This window comes from Pipistrellus kuhlii, unplaced genomic scaffold (assembly GCF_014108245.1).
Source record: "Pipistrellus kuhlii isolate mPipKuh1 unplaced genomic scaffold, mPipKuh1.p scaffold_m20_p_44, whole genome shotgun sequence".
NCBI lineage: Eukaryota > Metazoa > Chordata > Mammalia > Chiroptera > Vespertilionidae > Pipistrellus > Pipistrellus kuhlii.
Window position 1 is genome coordinate 2,108,075 of NW_023425545.1, and position 14,803 is coordinate 2,122,877.

Consider the following 14,803-nt stretch of genomic DNA (forward strand, 5'->3'; position numbering starts at 1 on the left):
TCCTTCGTTCTGTGGCTTAAAGGGCCAGCGTCCAGCCAGGAGCCCTGCCCCGCCTGGGGGCGGGAGGGGGGCAGCTGGGTTGCCCGAGCCCCACTCGGACCCGGCCTTTCTCTCCGTCTGCTGGAAGCAGGACCCTCGCCCACACATCCTCTGGGCTCACCAGCTGGCAGCCGGTGCTAACGTGCCCGTCTGTGGGGTTTGCACAGCAGCCCACAAGGAACCACACAAGTCACCTGGTGGTTTAGCTGTTACCTGCTGTGCGAGGGGCACCTTCTGGGGGACACAGAGCGACCAGGGCTGGTTGTTCCGAAGCATGACAGCGATTGTGGGGGGCCAGCTACGGGCCCCCCCGCCCAGCATGCCCCTGCGCCCCTGCAGACACTCAGGGAGCGGCACACCGGACTCTGGCGGGAGCCGGGCGGTGACAGTGCGGTGGTGGAGGTCTGGAGCGCCCGCCACTGTGAGGGGCTGCCCAGGGGAGCCGGGAGGGGCCTCCTTCCTTGCTCCGGGCATGCGGACCGTGGAAATGTGGCAGAGCGTGTCTGCCTTCTCCCAGAAGCATGTCATTCCTCTGGAGAGGCAATCACTCACCACACGAAACTGCAGTCAGGCCCGGGTCTGGCTGGGGTTCGGCCAGGAGGCGGGGGTGACAGGAAGACAGGAGGTTCCAGGGGGACAGGGAGGAGGAGGACCCCTGAGAATCGCAGGCCGGAGGGAGCCCTGTGTGCAGGCTGTGACTTGGTGACAGGAGCCCTGGGCTGTTCCTTGTGTGCATTAGCTGAGCATCTACTTTGTGCCCTCAGCCAGGGGCCCTGCCAGACTCCCATGTGCTGGGACCCCGACTGCCCTGAGCGAGGAGGGCCTCTGGCCCGCCGGTGCGGCTCAGCGGTTGAGTGTCCACCCGGGAGCCAGGAGGTCAGGGTTCGATTCCCGGTCAGGGCCCAGGCCCGGGTTGCGGGCTCCCTCCCCAGTGGGGGGCGTGCCGGAGGCAGCCCGTCCGTGACTCTCATCACTGAGGCCTTGCTCTCACTTCCTCTCCGACATCAATAAAGATATTTTTAAAAAGGAGAGGATTCTGGGGAGCAGGGGCAGCAGGGCGGGCGAGGCAGGCCCTCTGCAGGGAAGGGCGCGGACAGCGCTCAGAGGGCACAGGGGCTGGGGCTGGGCAGCTGCAGGGAAGCCTCGAACCCTCGCACCCGCGCTCGGCGGCACCCTCCGCGCCCCGCCCGAGCCCAGGCCCCGCTCCTGTCCACAACTCGGACATGCCGGAGGCGGTGTTCGGTGACAAGATGCAAGTCGGCGATTGCAGAGCTGAGAGGAGAGGGGCGATCACTGTAAACAAACCTGTCGCCATGGAGACCATTAAAAATAGCTTGGTCCCCACCCCCCGCCCCGGGTAATGCACAGCTAAGTTCCTTCTGCGGTGGGTCCTTATTACTTTTTTTTTCACTATGTAGATCTCATTATTACTTTTTTTAAATTTAATTTTATTTAATTTTATTGATTTTGTACAGAGAGGAAGGGAGAGATAGAGAGAAACATCGATGAGAGAGAGTCATCGATCAGCTGCCTCCTGCACACCCCCCACTGGGGATGTGCCCGCAACCAAGGTACATGCCCCCGACCGGAATCGAACCCGGGACCCCTCAGTCCCCAAGCCGACGCTCTATCCATTGAGCCAAACCGGTCTCGGCTCATTATTACTTTTTAATTATGAGCGATCCTTTGCTCCCACAGGAAGAGGGGGAGGGCACAGACCTTCCCACGCCAGCCCAGAGGGTGCACCCCACATGCAGGAGAGGGGCCGGGACCTGGGGCCCACGCCGCCCAGCTACCGGGTGAGGAGTCCAGGCCTGGCCAGGCCCCGGCCACGGAGAGTGGGTTCTGCAGCCTCCGGCAGGATCAGAACCGCCACCTGCGCCTCCAGAGGGAGTAAAGGCCCCCTGCGCCTCCCACGCCACGCCCTCACACGCCAAGACCATCCCACGCCACACCCCTCCCCACGCCCCTCCCGTGGGCAGGGGCTCAGCTCTGCAGACAAACCACAGGAGACGGACAGCTCCCCCTGCTCTCCCGTCCTCTCCCCCCTCCTGGCTGAGGGTCCTGGAGGACACGCCCTCGGCCAGCACCCCTGGTCCTCGGTGTCTGACTCGGTCCAGGGGATGAGCCCCGGCACAGGCCCCGAATCCGCCTGAGTCCGGCTCAGGAAAGCGTGGGCTGCCTTCCCGCCGCTCGCAATCCACGCCATCTGGCCTCGGGGCCTGTGTCTCAGGGGCGCGGACGGGGGTCTGTTTCTCCGAGACGGCCCTGGGCCGAGGGGTCAGGGGGCAGCCGGGCGCGCTGGGACCCGGGAAGGAGCGACCTCAGAGGATGCCGTCCTGCTCCCCACAGGCCCGGCCCGGCCTCAGAGGACCCCAGTGGGAACTCCGAAAAGGGGCCGAGGGCGGGGCCTCTGCCAGCCCACGGGGCTCAGGGCTGAGCGTCCACCCGTGAGCCAGGAGGTCAGGGTTCGATTCCCACTCCGGGCTCAGGGTGGGGTAGCAGGTGGGGGGCGTGCAGGAGGCAGCTGATCCATGATTCTCTCTCATCACTGATGTTTCTCTCCCCCCCTTCCTCTCTGACATCAATAAAATGTATTTATTTTTAAAAGATGAGGAAGGAGGGCACCTCATGGTCCCGACAGGCCCCGGGGTTACCTGCCTGGGACCCCGCAGCTGCCCCACGGTGCCGTCTGGGGCCAGCACCCTCCCCTGGTGGCAGAGGCCCCTCCGAGGCCAGGCATGGGGGACGTTGGAATCTGCAGGGTGACACTGGCCCCGGGTTCCGGAAGGACGGGGCTGGGGGAGGAGGGGAAGTCTGGCAGCCTCGCGGGGGAGACGCCCCTGAGGAAGCCGGGCTGTCACCGAGGACGCGGGTCACACACCAGGCTGTGGCCTCGGGTGCCTCCCGATGCCTCCCTGCCCCTCCTCCTGGGGGCACCTGGGTTACCCCCTCTATTCAGGACCTCGCTTAGCCAGGACCGGCCACAGCGGGCACAGTGGGCACAGCGGGCACAGCGGGCACGGCGGCTCCCGGCCCCTCCGGCCCTGCGCGTGTTGGCGCCCACGTCAGCTGGCGCCCGTGCACCGTCCTCCGCAGGCAGCCGCACCCCCTTCCCAGTGCCCTCTCCCCGCCCCGCGCCCCTGCCTCTCCCCCCACGCTGCCCGCACCGTGTCCTGGGGATCCAGGCCATAGTAACCCTGTCCTGCCAATCGTGCCTGGGAGGTGACCCTCCCACAGCCCAGTCACCCCGCCCCCAGCCCGGGGCCCCCGCGCCCTCCCCCGGGCCTGCGGGCGCTCTCCTGCCTGCGGGTACAACGGCAGATGGGCCTCCCGGGAACGTGGGCGGCTGCTCAGGCAGCAGGCAGCCGCCGGCATCTGCCGTGTGGGCGCCTGGAGACGGGGCCGGTGCTGCCGGGAGCGGGGCGGGGCGGGGGCGCGGGGCCGCATTCGGGGAGCAGCCTCTGGGGCAGCGGGAGGAGGGTCAGTGCCCGGGCGCCGGAGGAAGAGGGGGCCGAGAGGAGGCCGGCCGGCCTCCTCCGTTTGTGAAGGTCACGCTCTGGGGCCCTGGCTGCCCCCACCAGGCCCGGGGGCGCCCGGCCTCCCAGGGGCGCAGGAGGGTCCTCGCTGGGCCCGCCTCTGCTCCGTCAGAGACGGAGGCCCGGAGCCAAGGCCAGGCCCAGGCTGGCTTGTGGCTTTGTGACCCGCCCCCACCTTCCCACCCCGGCCCCGCCGGCCACTCCCCGCCTCGCTGCCACTCCGGGCACTGGAGCCCCTGCCTCCGTTTTCCAGCATCACCCCTGCAGCTGCCCGCCCCCCACAAGCCTCTGGAGTCGGCCCAGTCCCCACCCCACCCCAGAGCCACCATGCCCAGGGCCTGTCCCACGGCCTGGGAGGGGCCTGGCCGTGACTGACAGCTGCTCCCTCAGAGCGCCCTGGGGGCTGGGTGTCTGCCCCTCCACGTCCCCCCTCCCGTGACGCCTCCAGAGTCAGAAAGAGACGGTTAAATAAACGATGAGCGCCGGGCAGCCGGGCGGGGCGCCCCGGCACCTCCGACAGCAGCTGCCAATCACTGTCACCCCGCCCGCCGTCACTGTGCTCCGGGGTCAGAGGGCAGGCTCTCGGGGGCCTCGCAAGCCGTCCACCCCAAACACCCCACCCCAGGCAGACATCCGGCTGCACCCTGAGACCTGGTCTCCTGGCCTGGGGTGTTCAGAAGGCCTCTGGCCTGGTTGCTGTGCCCTCTGGGGTCTGGAACATTTGTCCCAGCGCCTGCCACCCCCATCCTTCTGCACACATACGTGCACATGCCTATGTGCACACACATACACACACCACCCCCCGGCGCCCCAGGGAGCTGACAGGGAACTCCCACCGCCCCTCTCTGCTGCTGGCCCTGCCTCAGGCCCAGGCCCACACTGCGCTTCCTGTCCCATCTCCCCTCCAGGCCCTGCTCTCCAAGGTCAGGTGCCCGGAGCCAGGCCCATTGTCCCCGCCCAGAAGCCCGCAGTGCTGCTTGGATCTCCAGACAAGGCTGGGAAATCCGGCCCATATGCGTGTTGCTGCAGACATGGGCCACTCCCACCTGGGCCTCCCCTCTCCCTGGCCCAGGACCGGGGCGGGGGGAGGGGGAGCAATGGGGATGGGCCCACAGGGAGCGGCTTCCAGGAGCCCAAGAGGCTGGTGTACTGGGACCTCCGTTCTCCGCAGTCAGATCCCAGTCAGACCCGGTCACCCCCCACCAGGTGGCCATCCTGCCTCTCAGGTCAGCCAGGCGTCCCTCCGGAGGGCCGGCTCTGGGGCAGGAGGGGGAGCGGGGCGGGGCAGGGAGCAGAGCTGGGGGGGCGGGGGGCAGGGAGAGCAGTGGGGGTGGCAGGAGGGGGGGCTGGCAGTCCCCAGGCCGGTGGAGGAGGAAACCCATCCGGTGGGGCCTGAGCTCTGGATCCCGGTGTGTGTGGGGCTGAGGGGGGTGCGGGGGGGGGGGGCGCCTGGGAAATCTTTCTTCCCGATCCCCCGGTCCCGGGTTTTAATTTTACGGTTCACGTTCCTCCCGGCAGAGCCGTGACAAGGTGGAAAGTCTGCGTGATTAACGGTCCCGCTGGCGCCCGGTGGCCGTGATGGATGGCGGGGACGGAGCGGGGAGGGAGTGGCGGGCGGCGCGGGCGGCCGTAAATCCCTCTGACGGCCGCGGTGAGTGGGCATTCAAGGGGGGCACCACAGCCAGCGGCTCACAGAGCTGGGCCCTGGCACCCCCGCCCGGGCGCCCCTGCTCTCCCGCGGGGACACTGTCTACGGGAGATGGAGTGGACGGCTCTGTGTGCATTGATTTCTGATAAAAGCGGTCATTTCTCCTCTCCTTTGCCCTGGCCCCGCCAGCCCAGCGGCAATGGCCGGCGTCGGACGGGACAGGACAGGCCTTTGAGGTTTCTAGGAGGTCTGGGCTCTCCCTCATCTTTACATACGTGTGCACACGTGTACAGTGCACACGTGTACAGTGTGAGCGTGCATGCACGTGTGTGAGCATATGCACACATAAGCACATGCCACACATGTGTGGGCACCTTCACAGCACAGCACACACGTGTGTGCGCACATACACCCTCACACTGCACGCGTGTGCATGCTCATATTACACGTGTGCGCATGTGATGATCACACTCCATGCACACCCATACATTCAGCACGCTGCACACACTTGTGCACATGTGTGCTCACAGTGCACACTCATGTGTCCACACGTGCACACTCACATTGCACATGTGCACGCACACCCACACACTGCGCAGTGTGCGTGCGCACGCACACACGTACACGCCTGGTCAGCCAACGAGGAGGGACAGCGAGCCTGCACTCCGCTCCGACCTAATCTGCAGTCTCCGATGACCTTGAGCGACCTGAGTACCCGACGCGCCAGGAGCGGCAGGTGCCTCCGAGGAAAGATGACAATGGAGGCGCCGATGAGATCGTGGGAGCCGGAGTCTGAGCCCAAGACCCGCTCCTCCCGATACCCGCTGACCCACGATGCCCGAGGAGGCTGCCGGCTGCCCGGCCCCATCAAATGCGGGAGCACGTGCCGGCGGGCGGAGGACAGGCACAGGCCCGCGGACAGCGGCCTGCAGGCGGCGTGGGAGGTGTGGGCGCCGGGGGAGGCCGAAAGCTGGTTACCTCGTGCCCAGGGGAGGGGGGAGGGCGGGAGGGAGGGCAGGCTGGGCGGGAGGCGGCTCTTTTTATAGCCGGAAAACAAGCCGTTTTGCTCTAAGAAGCCGAAAAGAGAGAGAACGAGCATGAGCCTCCTGCCCTGGCAGAGCCTCAGAGCGGCCGCCACAGCGCCTGGAGGGGGGGATGGGGAGGGGGAGGGGAGGGGGAGGGAGAGGGGGAGGGGGAGGAGGGGGGAGGAGGAGGAGAAGGAGGAGGAGAAGGAGGGGGAGGAGGAGGGGGAGGAGGAGGGGGGAGAGGGAGGGGAGGGGGAGGGGAAGGAGGAGGAGGGGGGAGGGGGAGGAGGAGGAGGGGGAGGAGGAGGGGGAGGGGGGGGGGGGGGGGGGGAGGGAGGAGAGGGAGGAGGGGGGAGGAAGAAGAGGGGGAGGAGGAGGGGAGGAAGAAGAGGGGGAGGAGGAGGGGGAGGAGGAGGAGGAGGGAGGAGGAGGAGGGGGAGGGGACGGGAGGAGGAAGAGGGGGGGAGGGGGAGGGAAGAGGGGGAGGAGGAGGAGAGGGAGGAGGGGGGAGGAGGAAGAGGGGGAGAAGGAGGAGGGGGGATGAGGAGGGGGAAAAGGGGGGGAGGAGGAAGAGGGGGAGAAGGAGGAGGGGGGAGGAGGAGGGGGAAAAGGGGGGGAGGGGGCCAGGAGCGGCCCGCTGAGGCCAGGACCCGCCTTCCCGTGCGTGCCCCCTCCCCCCCGACAGCCGAGGGCGGGCGGCCCCTCCACGCGGCCGGTCATGCGCTGGGCACCAGGCCTCCCGCCTGAGCAGAGCCGGGGATGCGGCTCCCCGGGGGCACAGCCATGAGGCCCGGGTGGTGAGGGGGAACCCGCTGGCCCAGCTCTGAGCCCGCCCACCACTGTGGGGAGGGACTGAGGGTCATTTCCAACGAGCCAGCCTGCGCAGAGTCCTCCTGAGCCTCCCCCTCCTCCCCCTCCCCGGGTCCAGTCTCCGTGGCCGCGGCCTCCGGCCCCCGCCCGCCCGGAGCCGGCCCCTTTGTTTGCGGTGGAGCCCGCTGCTTCCCCGGAGCCTCCAGCCGGGCGTCAGCGGCGGGAACTATTTATAACCCGCGAACATCTTTATTATTCCTCCTCCCTCCCCCACGAACAGCCGCCGCGGCCTGCCGGTCCCCGCTCCCTCCGGCCGGCCCCGCGAGCAGACGGCGCGTGGGCGCTCGGTACCGGCCCCCGGCGATCGGAACATCTGTTCCCGTTAGAACACGCTAATTGCCCGCCATCAGGACGGCCCCGGCCCGCATTGACATGCGGCGCACATGCAGGGAAATCTACACATCTCTGCGCCACGCTCACTGCATGCTAACCAGCGGGAGCGCCCCAGGCCAGCACCCCTCCTCGGGCCCCCTCCCTGGCCTCTCACCCGCCCGCCCCGGGTGGACACGGGGTCGGGTCCTCTGAACAGCGCACTGCGTACACCGGACGTCCTGCCCCTGAGCTCTCCTCCTCCAGGGGGACGGGGCGGCCTGGCTCCGTTCAAAGTCGGGGAGTCCCCATGTCTCCCAGGATCAGAGCTTCCAAAGCAGGAGGGCGCTCCCCAAGCGTCCCCCCCAGTGCGCCGGGGGAGGGGGCTCTGGGCCCGTGTGTGCCGCCCGCGGAGCGCCCGTGGCAGGCGGGACCCGCCCGCCCATCCCCCATCCCCTGGGGCTGCCGTGCGGGCGACACCCCACCTCCCGGCCCCAGAGGGTAAGCCACGGCCGTGGGGCGCTGTGGGCCTCTGTCCACAGGCACAAGCCGCCGCTGTCCCCCGGCCGAGCACAGCCGTCACGGTGAGAACAATTATCACCGGCCCTTCCCTCAGCCCAGACAACGAGGAAAACACCGCTCCCATCGCTTCCTGGCAGACCACGCGCCTGGGCCTCCCCAGGAAGCACGCCGGCATCCGCACTGCAGAACCCAAGAGCTCGGGCCACGCGCCCTGCAATGCAGGCTGGGAGGACGCGCAGCCTCCGTGGGGCGCCCCCAGTGCCACGCTCCGGGGGGTGGGGTCTCCCGGGGGGCGCCCCAGTGCCACGCTCGGGGTGTGGGGTCTCCCGTGGGGCGCCCCCAGGCCACGCTCCGGGGGGTGGGGTCTCCCGAGGGGGCGCCCCCAGGCCACGCTCCGGGGGGTGGGGTCTCCCGTGGGGGCGCCCCCAGTGCCACGCTCCGGGGGGTGGGGTCTCCCGAGGGGCGCCCCAGTGCCATGCTGGGGGGTGGGGGGGAAGTGCCAAGCGTGCGAGCCGGGAGGCACTAAATAATTTAAAAGCCGGTCTGCCCTTGCCTGGGAAGCGCTGTGAGCACAGAACCCTCTGGAATAACGACCGGCCAGCGACGTGCTGGTTCACAAACAAGAGACAACGTTCAGCCATCTTTATTGACTTCAGAGAGGGAGGGAGAGGGAGCGGGAGGGAGAGGGAGCAGGAGGGAGAAGACACATCATTCCGAACCCCCCCCCCCATGGAGCCCTCACCCGGCCTGGGCTGACCCGGATGGAGCCCTGACCCCCGCTCACAGGTCAACACGCAGCCCCTGAGCCACACCGGCCGGGCCTACAGAAAGCCTACAGGGAGCAACTAAAGGGGGCCCAGAGCCCTCCATCGAAGACGCGCTTTGGAGACCTACTACGTGTGGAGCCTGTGCCTTTAAGAAGCCTCGCAGGGACAGGGGACGGGGCGCAGGGGCACGGCCAGGAGGAGGCCGTGGTGGGGAATGCAGAGCCGATGCCGCCGGCTTCCCACCTTCCAGGGCCCCTGGCAGAGGGCGAGGGCAGCGCCTGGGCGACGCCAACTGAACATCCCCCCACACCCAGGACCACAGGTCTGTGCTGGACCCGGGTGCCTCGAGCCCTTCCGGGTCCTTCCACGAGGTCGACGTCCGGCTCCCCCTCGGGAGCGCAGGCGGCCCCCTGCGCCTGCCGCCCTCCGGCCGCTGCTCCGCGTCCCGGAGCCAAGGTCACCGGCCCGCCCACACCATCGGCGCCCGCCGCCCCCCTACACCCCACCCCTCCCTCCGAGGAGAGAGGCGGCTCTGTCACACACACACACACACACGCACACACGCACACACGCACACACACACACACACATGCACACACACGCACACACACACACACACACAGGCGGGCTCACCCTGCCGCTATGTCTAATTCCCTCTTTGTTCCCCGGCGCCTGCTGACAGCGCTTCCTCCTCTGCCAGAGCACAGGTGCCTTTGAACGCCGGGCTGGGTATTCTCACTGTGACGCGCGACCCGCGACCCAGATAAAGTTTCCTGCGGCCCCTCTGCCCCCGCGGGGGTCACTCCGCCCGGCGTCCGCGGGAGTCACTCCGCCCGGCGCCCGGCGCCCGCGGGGGTCACTCCGCCCGGCGCCCGCGGGGGTCACTCCGCCCGGTGTCCGCGGGGAGCCCACGGTGAGGATCCCGGGGCACCGTGGCGAGGGCCCGGCGGGTGCCCGGGGGCCGCCCAGTCAGCGAGACCAGAGTCCACCTCCGGGGAGGACAACGCCCGCCCTCGGGCCTCGGAGAAAAGCCCTGAGCCCCGGCGCTGCCCTCAGCGTGGCCCACGCAGGGAGGGTCTGGGCAGGTCGGTGAGGTGCCGGGGGACAAGGAGGGGAGCAATGGGGGTCACACAGAGGTCGCCCGTCCTCTCCTTGTGTTTCTGACCATTTTTTAAAAGTATGTATTTTTATTGATTTCAGAGAGGAAGAGAGAGAGAGAGAGAAACACTGATGATGAGAGAGGATCGTGGATCGGCTGCCTCCTGCACGTCACCCACCGGGGGTCAAGCCCACAACCCGGGCCTGTGCCCTGACTGGGCGTTAAACCGGCGCCAGCGGAGGGAGGAGCCTGTCCCACCAGCGGCACCCGGGCTCCCCAGGCGGCAGGAGTGCATCCGCCGTGACAGGGGAATCCTCTTAGCCCCGATGCTACCACAGAGAGCCCGCCCCCTCCCGCCCCCGCCCCCGCCACCGGGAGCCGGTGCTGACAGGCCGCGGGTGACCTACGGGATGGCGCCCGGCGCCACGTGTGACCCCGTCCCGGGTGGACGGACAGGTTTGAATGTTGCGTGCGGGCGGTGGCCTGTGCTGACCGCGGGGAGGGCTCCGTGCGGCCTCCCAGCCTGCCCTCCCCCCCTCTGCAGTAAAGCCGGAGCCCTGGGCGGAGCTCACATGGCTCCCCGGATCTTTCTAGAAACAATCGAAGCCAGGGGCGTGGGCACCCTCCAGTTCACAGCCACGGGGCCAGAGCCCGAGGGGCTGGAGGCATGGCTGCGGTGTCCCGGCGACAGGCCCTGGGCTGGGTCTGCCAGCGGGGAGGGCAGCCCCCGTACCCTCTGAGCCGGCGAAGGGGCCGGTCCGGCCCACCCTGGCCCCTGGCGATTCGTGCCAACACCTATCAGGGCACCACCCCTGGGCCCCTCCGTCCCCACTGCGCTCCTCCGCGGCCAGCTGGGGATTTCGGGGTACAGAGGGCACCCACTCCTCACAACTTCCACAACACGTCCTGGGACCAGCCGACGCCCTGCCATCCCGGAGCGACCGTGTCCCCGTATCCGTCACAAGCGGCGGCTCAGCACAAACATGGCGGCCTCAGCCTTACCTGGCGGGGCAGGTGCGCCCTCTTCCGGGCCTGGGAGGCCCCGCGGGTCCCCACGGAACTGCCTGGGGCGGGCGGTGGTGGACGGCAGCCGGTGGGCAGTGGCGGGTTTCGGCAAGAAGAGGCTCAGAGCTCAGAGAGGGCCGCTGCGTCCCACCTGAGGGAGAAGGAAAGGAAAACGCTGAGCGTCTGGGGCAGAGGTCTGCTCTGACATGAAGCAAACCCTGGGCGGCGGGCCCTCTGGTCCCCAACACCACCACCACCACCCCTTTCCCCCACCCCCGCCCCGGCCTGCCACACCCTGGGCCGGACCACACCCGCCACGTCCAGCCCCAGGACCTCCCCCGGGCCCTCCTTCCAGCGCCACGCCCAGCCAGCCCTCCAGGAGCCCCCAGGCCCCGAGCTATTGGGGGCCTCACCCTGAAGGAAGGGAGGAGGCCCCAGAGTTTGCCGTCAACAAAAGGCGGCTCCTGTGTGCTCCTGGGAGAGGCTCGCTCGCCAGGGGGGCCCTGTGGGTGCCGTGCCTGGCACAGGGCGGGAGAGGGGTCAGAGAACCAGGAAGTCACCACTCCCTCCCCCAGGACTGCACCCCCCCCATGCCCTGCAGGCTGTGGCCCTGGCCCTGGGCCTTCGCGCTGGGCAGGCTGGAGCGTGGCGCTGTGTGTCCGTCTGCCGGCTGCCCCGGGCCGCCGTGGGGAGCGGAGGCTGGTGGGCTGAGCCATCACGATACCCAAGCAGCCCGGCCGGCGTGGCTCAGTGTTTGAGCGCCGACCTGTGAGCCAGGACTTCACGGTTGGATTCCCAGTCCCTGGCCACAGGCTCCATCCCCAGCGCAGGGCGTGCAGGAGGCAGCCCATCCGTGTTTCTCTCCCTCTCCCTCCCTCTCTCTGGCAGAGGAGGCCCCTGCTGGGCCCAGGCCACCAGCAGCCACGAGGTGGGACCTGCAAGCCGGCCTGGAGGAGGGACAGGGAGCCCGGAGGAGGGAGGAGGGCACTGTGACTCGGTTCCTGCAGACCCTGCCGGACCTCTGTGCCCGTGGCTGTCCTCCATGGAGCCGCGGGGGGGAGGGGGGGCGCGGGGAGGAGGAGGACGGGCCTGGGAGGGGCCTGAGGGGCCCTTCAGAGGACAGGGAGCAGGTCCAGGACTCCAGCGTCCCCCGGCTCCCGGTGACTGAGCCAGGAGCGCTGTGCCGCCATCTGTCAGGGGAGCAGGGAGCAGGTGTCCGCTGGCAGGAAGCTGGCCCGGTGACCTCCGCGTCCGGCCCATCTGGGCTCCACGTGCTGCCGAGCGCTCCGGGAGGGAGCCGGCCGGCCCGTTCCAGCCGCTCGGCCCGGCCACACAGCCTCTCGGACAGCGACCCACGGCCTGAGCCCAGGCGGGGTGAGGCAGAGTCCGGGCAGCAGGACGGGCGCTGAGCGGGGCCTGGGCCTCACCCGTCCTGTCTGTCCCCGGTCGGGAAGCCGGGGGCAGGGATCACGGCGCCAGCTCAGCAGGCCCGGCGGGAGGAAACGCCGGTCCAAGGAGAAACGGGGCGGGCCAGGGGAAATGTGCCGACCCTGCCGCGGGAGCCGAGACGCCGGCCCTGCACAAAGGTCTGCACACGTTCCCACCCGCTGCCGCCATGGAGACGTTCCGGAAGCCGGCCCCCGCGGGAGGCTGCGGCCTCAGACTCCAGGGGCGCTTCCCATGTCGAGATGCTGCTGTCCACCGTGCCCGGCCCCGGCTCCCGGCCCCCACTCCCTTCTCGCAGGGTTCCCTCCGCAGGAGCCGGGCGGCCTGTGTGCCACAGAGCTGCCCTCCGGCCCTCTCGCGCCTCCGCTTCCGCAGCTGCGAAGGCGGCCGGCACCAGGTCATCGGCAAAGCCCCTCGGACCCTCCCGTGGGGCCCAAAGCCCCGGAGAGGAGGCGTTTGCCGGAAGTTTCTAACGAGCACGTGGTACCGCACAAGCGGAGAAACGCCCAGCTCGCCGGAGCAGACGAAGGGGCGTCTGCACGTCCCCGCCAGGCCCCAAGGATGGCGGGGCCTCGCGCACCCGGGGCACCGCCGGCCACGCCCCAGCCGAGACGGAGCCCGATGGCCAGGCGTGGGCAGAGGCTCCCGGAGAGCCACCCGCCCGCCCGCCCGCCGGCAGGAGGCCTGGGCGTGCGCTGGGCAGGCCGGGCGGTCCTCTCGGCCCCAGAGACTCAGCTCTGACCCCCGGGACCCCTGCCGGCCAAGCCCGGGCCCTGGCTTTCCAAGGTTCCCACCGTGCACCCCGCCCAGGCCCGGCCAGCATGCAGGCCACGTGGGCGAGAGCGAGGCGCGTGGCCTCGGACGGCAGGCTGACGTCTGTGCCCCGCGGCCCGCAGGGCCCACGACCGTGGCGCCGGGGCCACGGGGCAGGACGCGTGCCCACTCAGCCCCTCGGCGGCGTGTCCATTAGCATTCCGGGCGTGTGGCTGTAAGCACAGCCGTGGTGAGCGCCGTGGGAGCAGATTAACGGGAGGCCGGGGCGCGCTCTCCTCGGGCCTCCTGAGCCTCCGACAGCGGCGCCCGGGCTGTGATTGATGGTGGGAGCGAGCGGGCATCTCCGTGGCACCGTCTCCAGCCCTTTCCTCTCGTGGCCTGGCAGGGGTGGGGGTGGGGGCAGGGAGGAGCAGGCCTCACTCCACCTCCCCAGCCACGTGCACCCGGGCAGCGGCTCCCCAACCAGAGGGGGAGGCAGGGCAAGGCCACATCCACGTGAGCCACGGCATCGGGAGCCAAGAGACACGGCCCTGCCCTGCCCTCCCCGTGGGCATCATCATCCAGGTCCGCAGGACGCCTGCCCAGACAGGAGAGGGCGCCGGGGAGCCCGGGGCGGGCACCCTGCTGAGGATGATGGGGCGGGGGGAGTATTTGCAGGCACACGGATGTGCTGTGTCCATGCAGAGGAGGCAGCGCTGTGTGCTTGTCACAGGTGACACACAGCGGGACACTCCTCCAGTACGAAAGCACCCACCCTGGGTGCTGGGTGCTGGGTGCTGGGAGGCAGACCGTTCAGGGCCAGCGTCCCGCCTGAGAGGCTCACGGTCCTGCAGGGGCAGGTGGGCAGGGAACCGGCTCTGAGGACCAGGCCACGGCTCAGCCTGTGAGGGAGGGGCGGGAGGTGGAGGACCCCACGCACAGGTGGCCCGGAGCAGTGAGATCCCCGGGGGGGGGGGGCTGGGGAGCAGGGAGTGGCTCATGGGGGCAGATGTCGGGGTGGGGGCGGACGGGTGGCCGCTGCACACCGAGCTGCAGGTAACACTGCAGCCTGGGCCGGTAAACACAGCCACACGGTACATGTACATGGCGTGTGTTTGACCTCGATGAATGTAGACCCGCCCGCAGGCATGCTGGGCCCTGGAGGGGCGGAGGGGGGGCGGGAGGGCGCCTCCTGCTGGCGGGCCGCCCTAGCACCCAGCGCGAGGAAGTGCGGGCACAGCCCCCGGCCACGGAGGCCGGGCAGGAGAGCCTGCGTGCCCAGTGGGACCACCGTCAGGCCAGCGTCCCCACAGCCTCAGGAAGCTCCCCTCCCAGAGACACAGCCCATCCTCCCGGCTCCGCCAGCGGCTCCGGGAGCCTCAGCCGGGCCTGACGGGACCGGCTCCGGGCCTCAGCCTGAGCAGCGCAGCAGCAGCCAGGGACCGCCCGGGGCGGACAGCGGCGGGCGCATAATTACAAGGAGATAAGGCGATCTGGTGTAATTAAACCGAGTCTGCGGGCAGACCCTCCCCTCCCCGGGGCCCGAAATAAATCACCGGGACTCCGGGCTGGGCTGAGCTGTGGAAACAATTAACCAGAAATTAAATCTAATCCCTCCCGCTCCCTCCTCGCCCCGGGACTGACGGGGATTAATCACTGGCCAGCGATGGACGCGATCCATCACGGCGAGCCCCGGCCACGCTCCGGCCGCCGGAGAGCTCGGAGGAGACGCCGTCTGGGGGACGCGAGGCCGGCCGAGGGGGCTGACCAGTCGGTGGGGC

At 69.4% G+C, this 14,803-nt stretch overlaps 1 protein-coding gene across 2 annotated transcripts in view; it reads right to left on the bottom strand.

Moving 5' to 3' along the window:
• RBFOX3 (RNA binding fox-1 homolog 3) overlaps positions 1–10,994 on the bottom strand; it is a 77,897-nt gene extending 66,903 nt beyond the window's left edge. For both annotated transcript variants that reach the window (XM_045572155.1, XM_045572156.1), the window contains exon 1: positions 10,821–10,994. The gene's annotated coding sequence lies outside the window, so the exon portion shown is untranslated. The remainder of the gene's footprint in view (positions 1–10,820) is intronic.
• Positions 10,995–14,803: the final 3,809 nt, after the last annotated feature.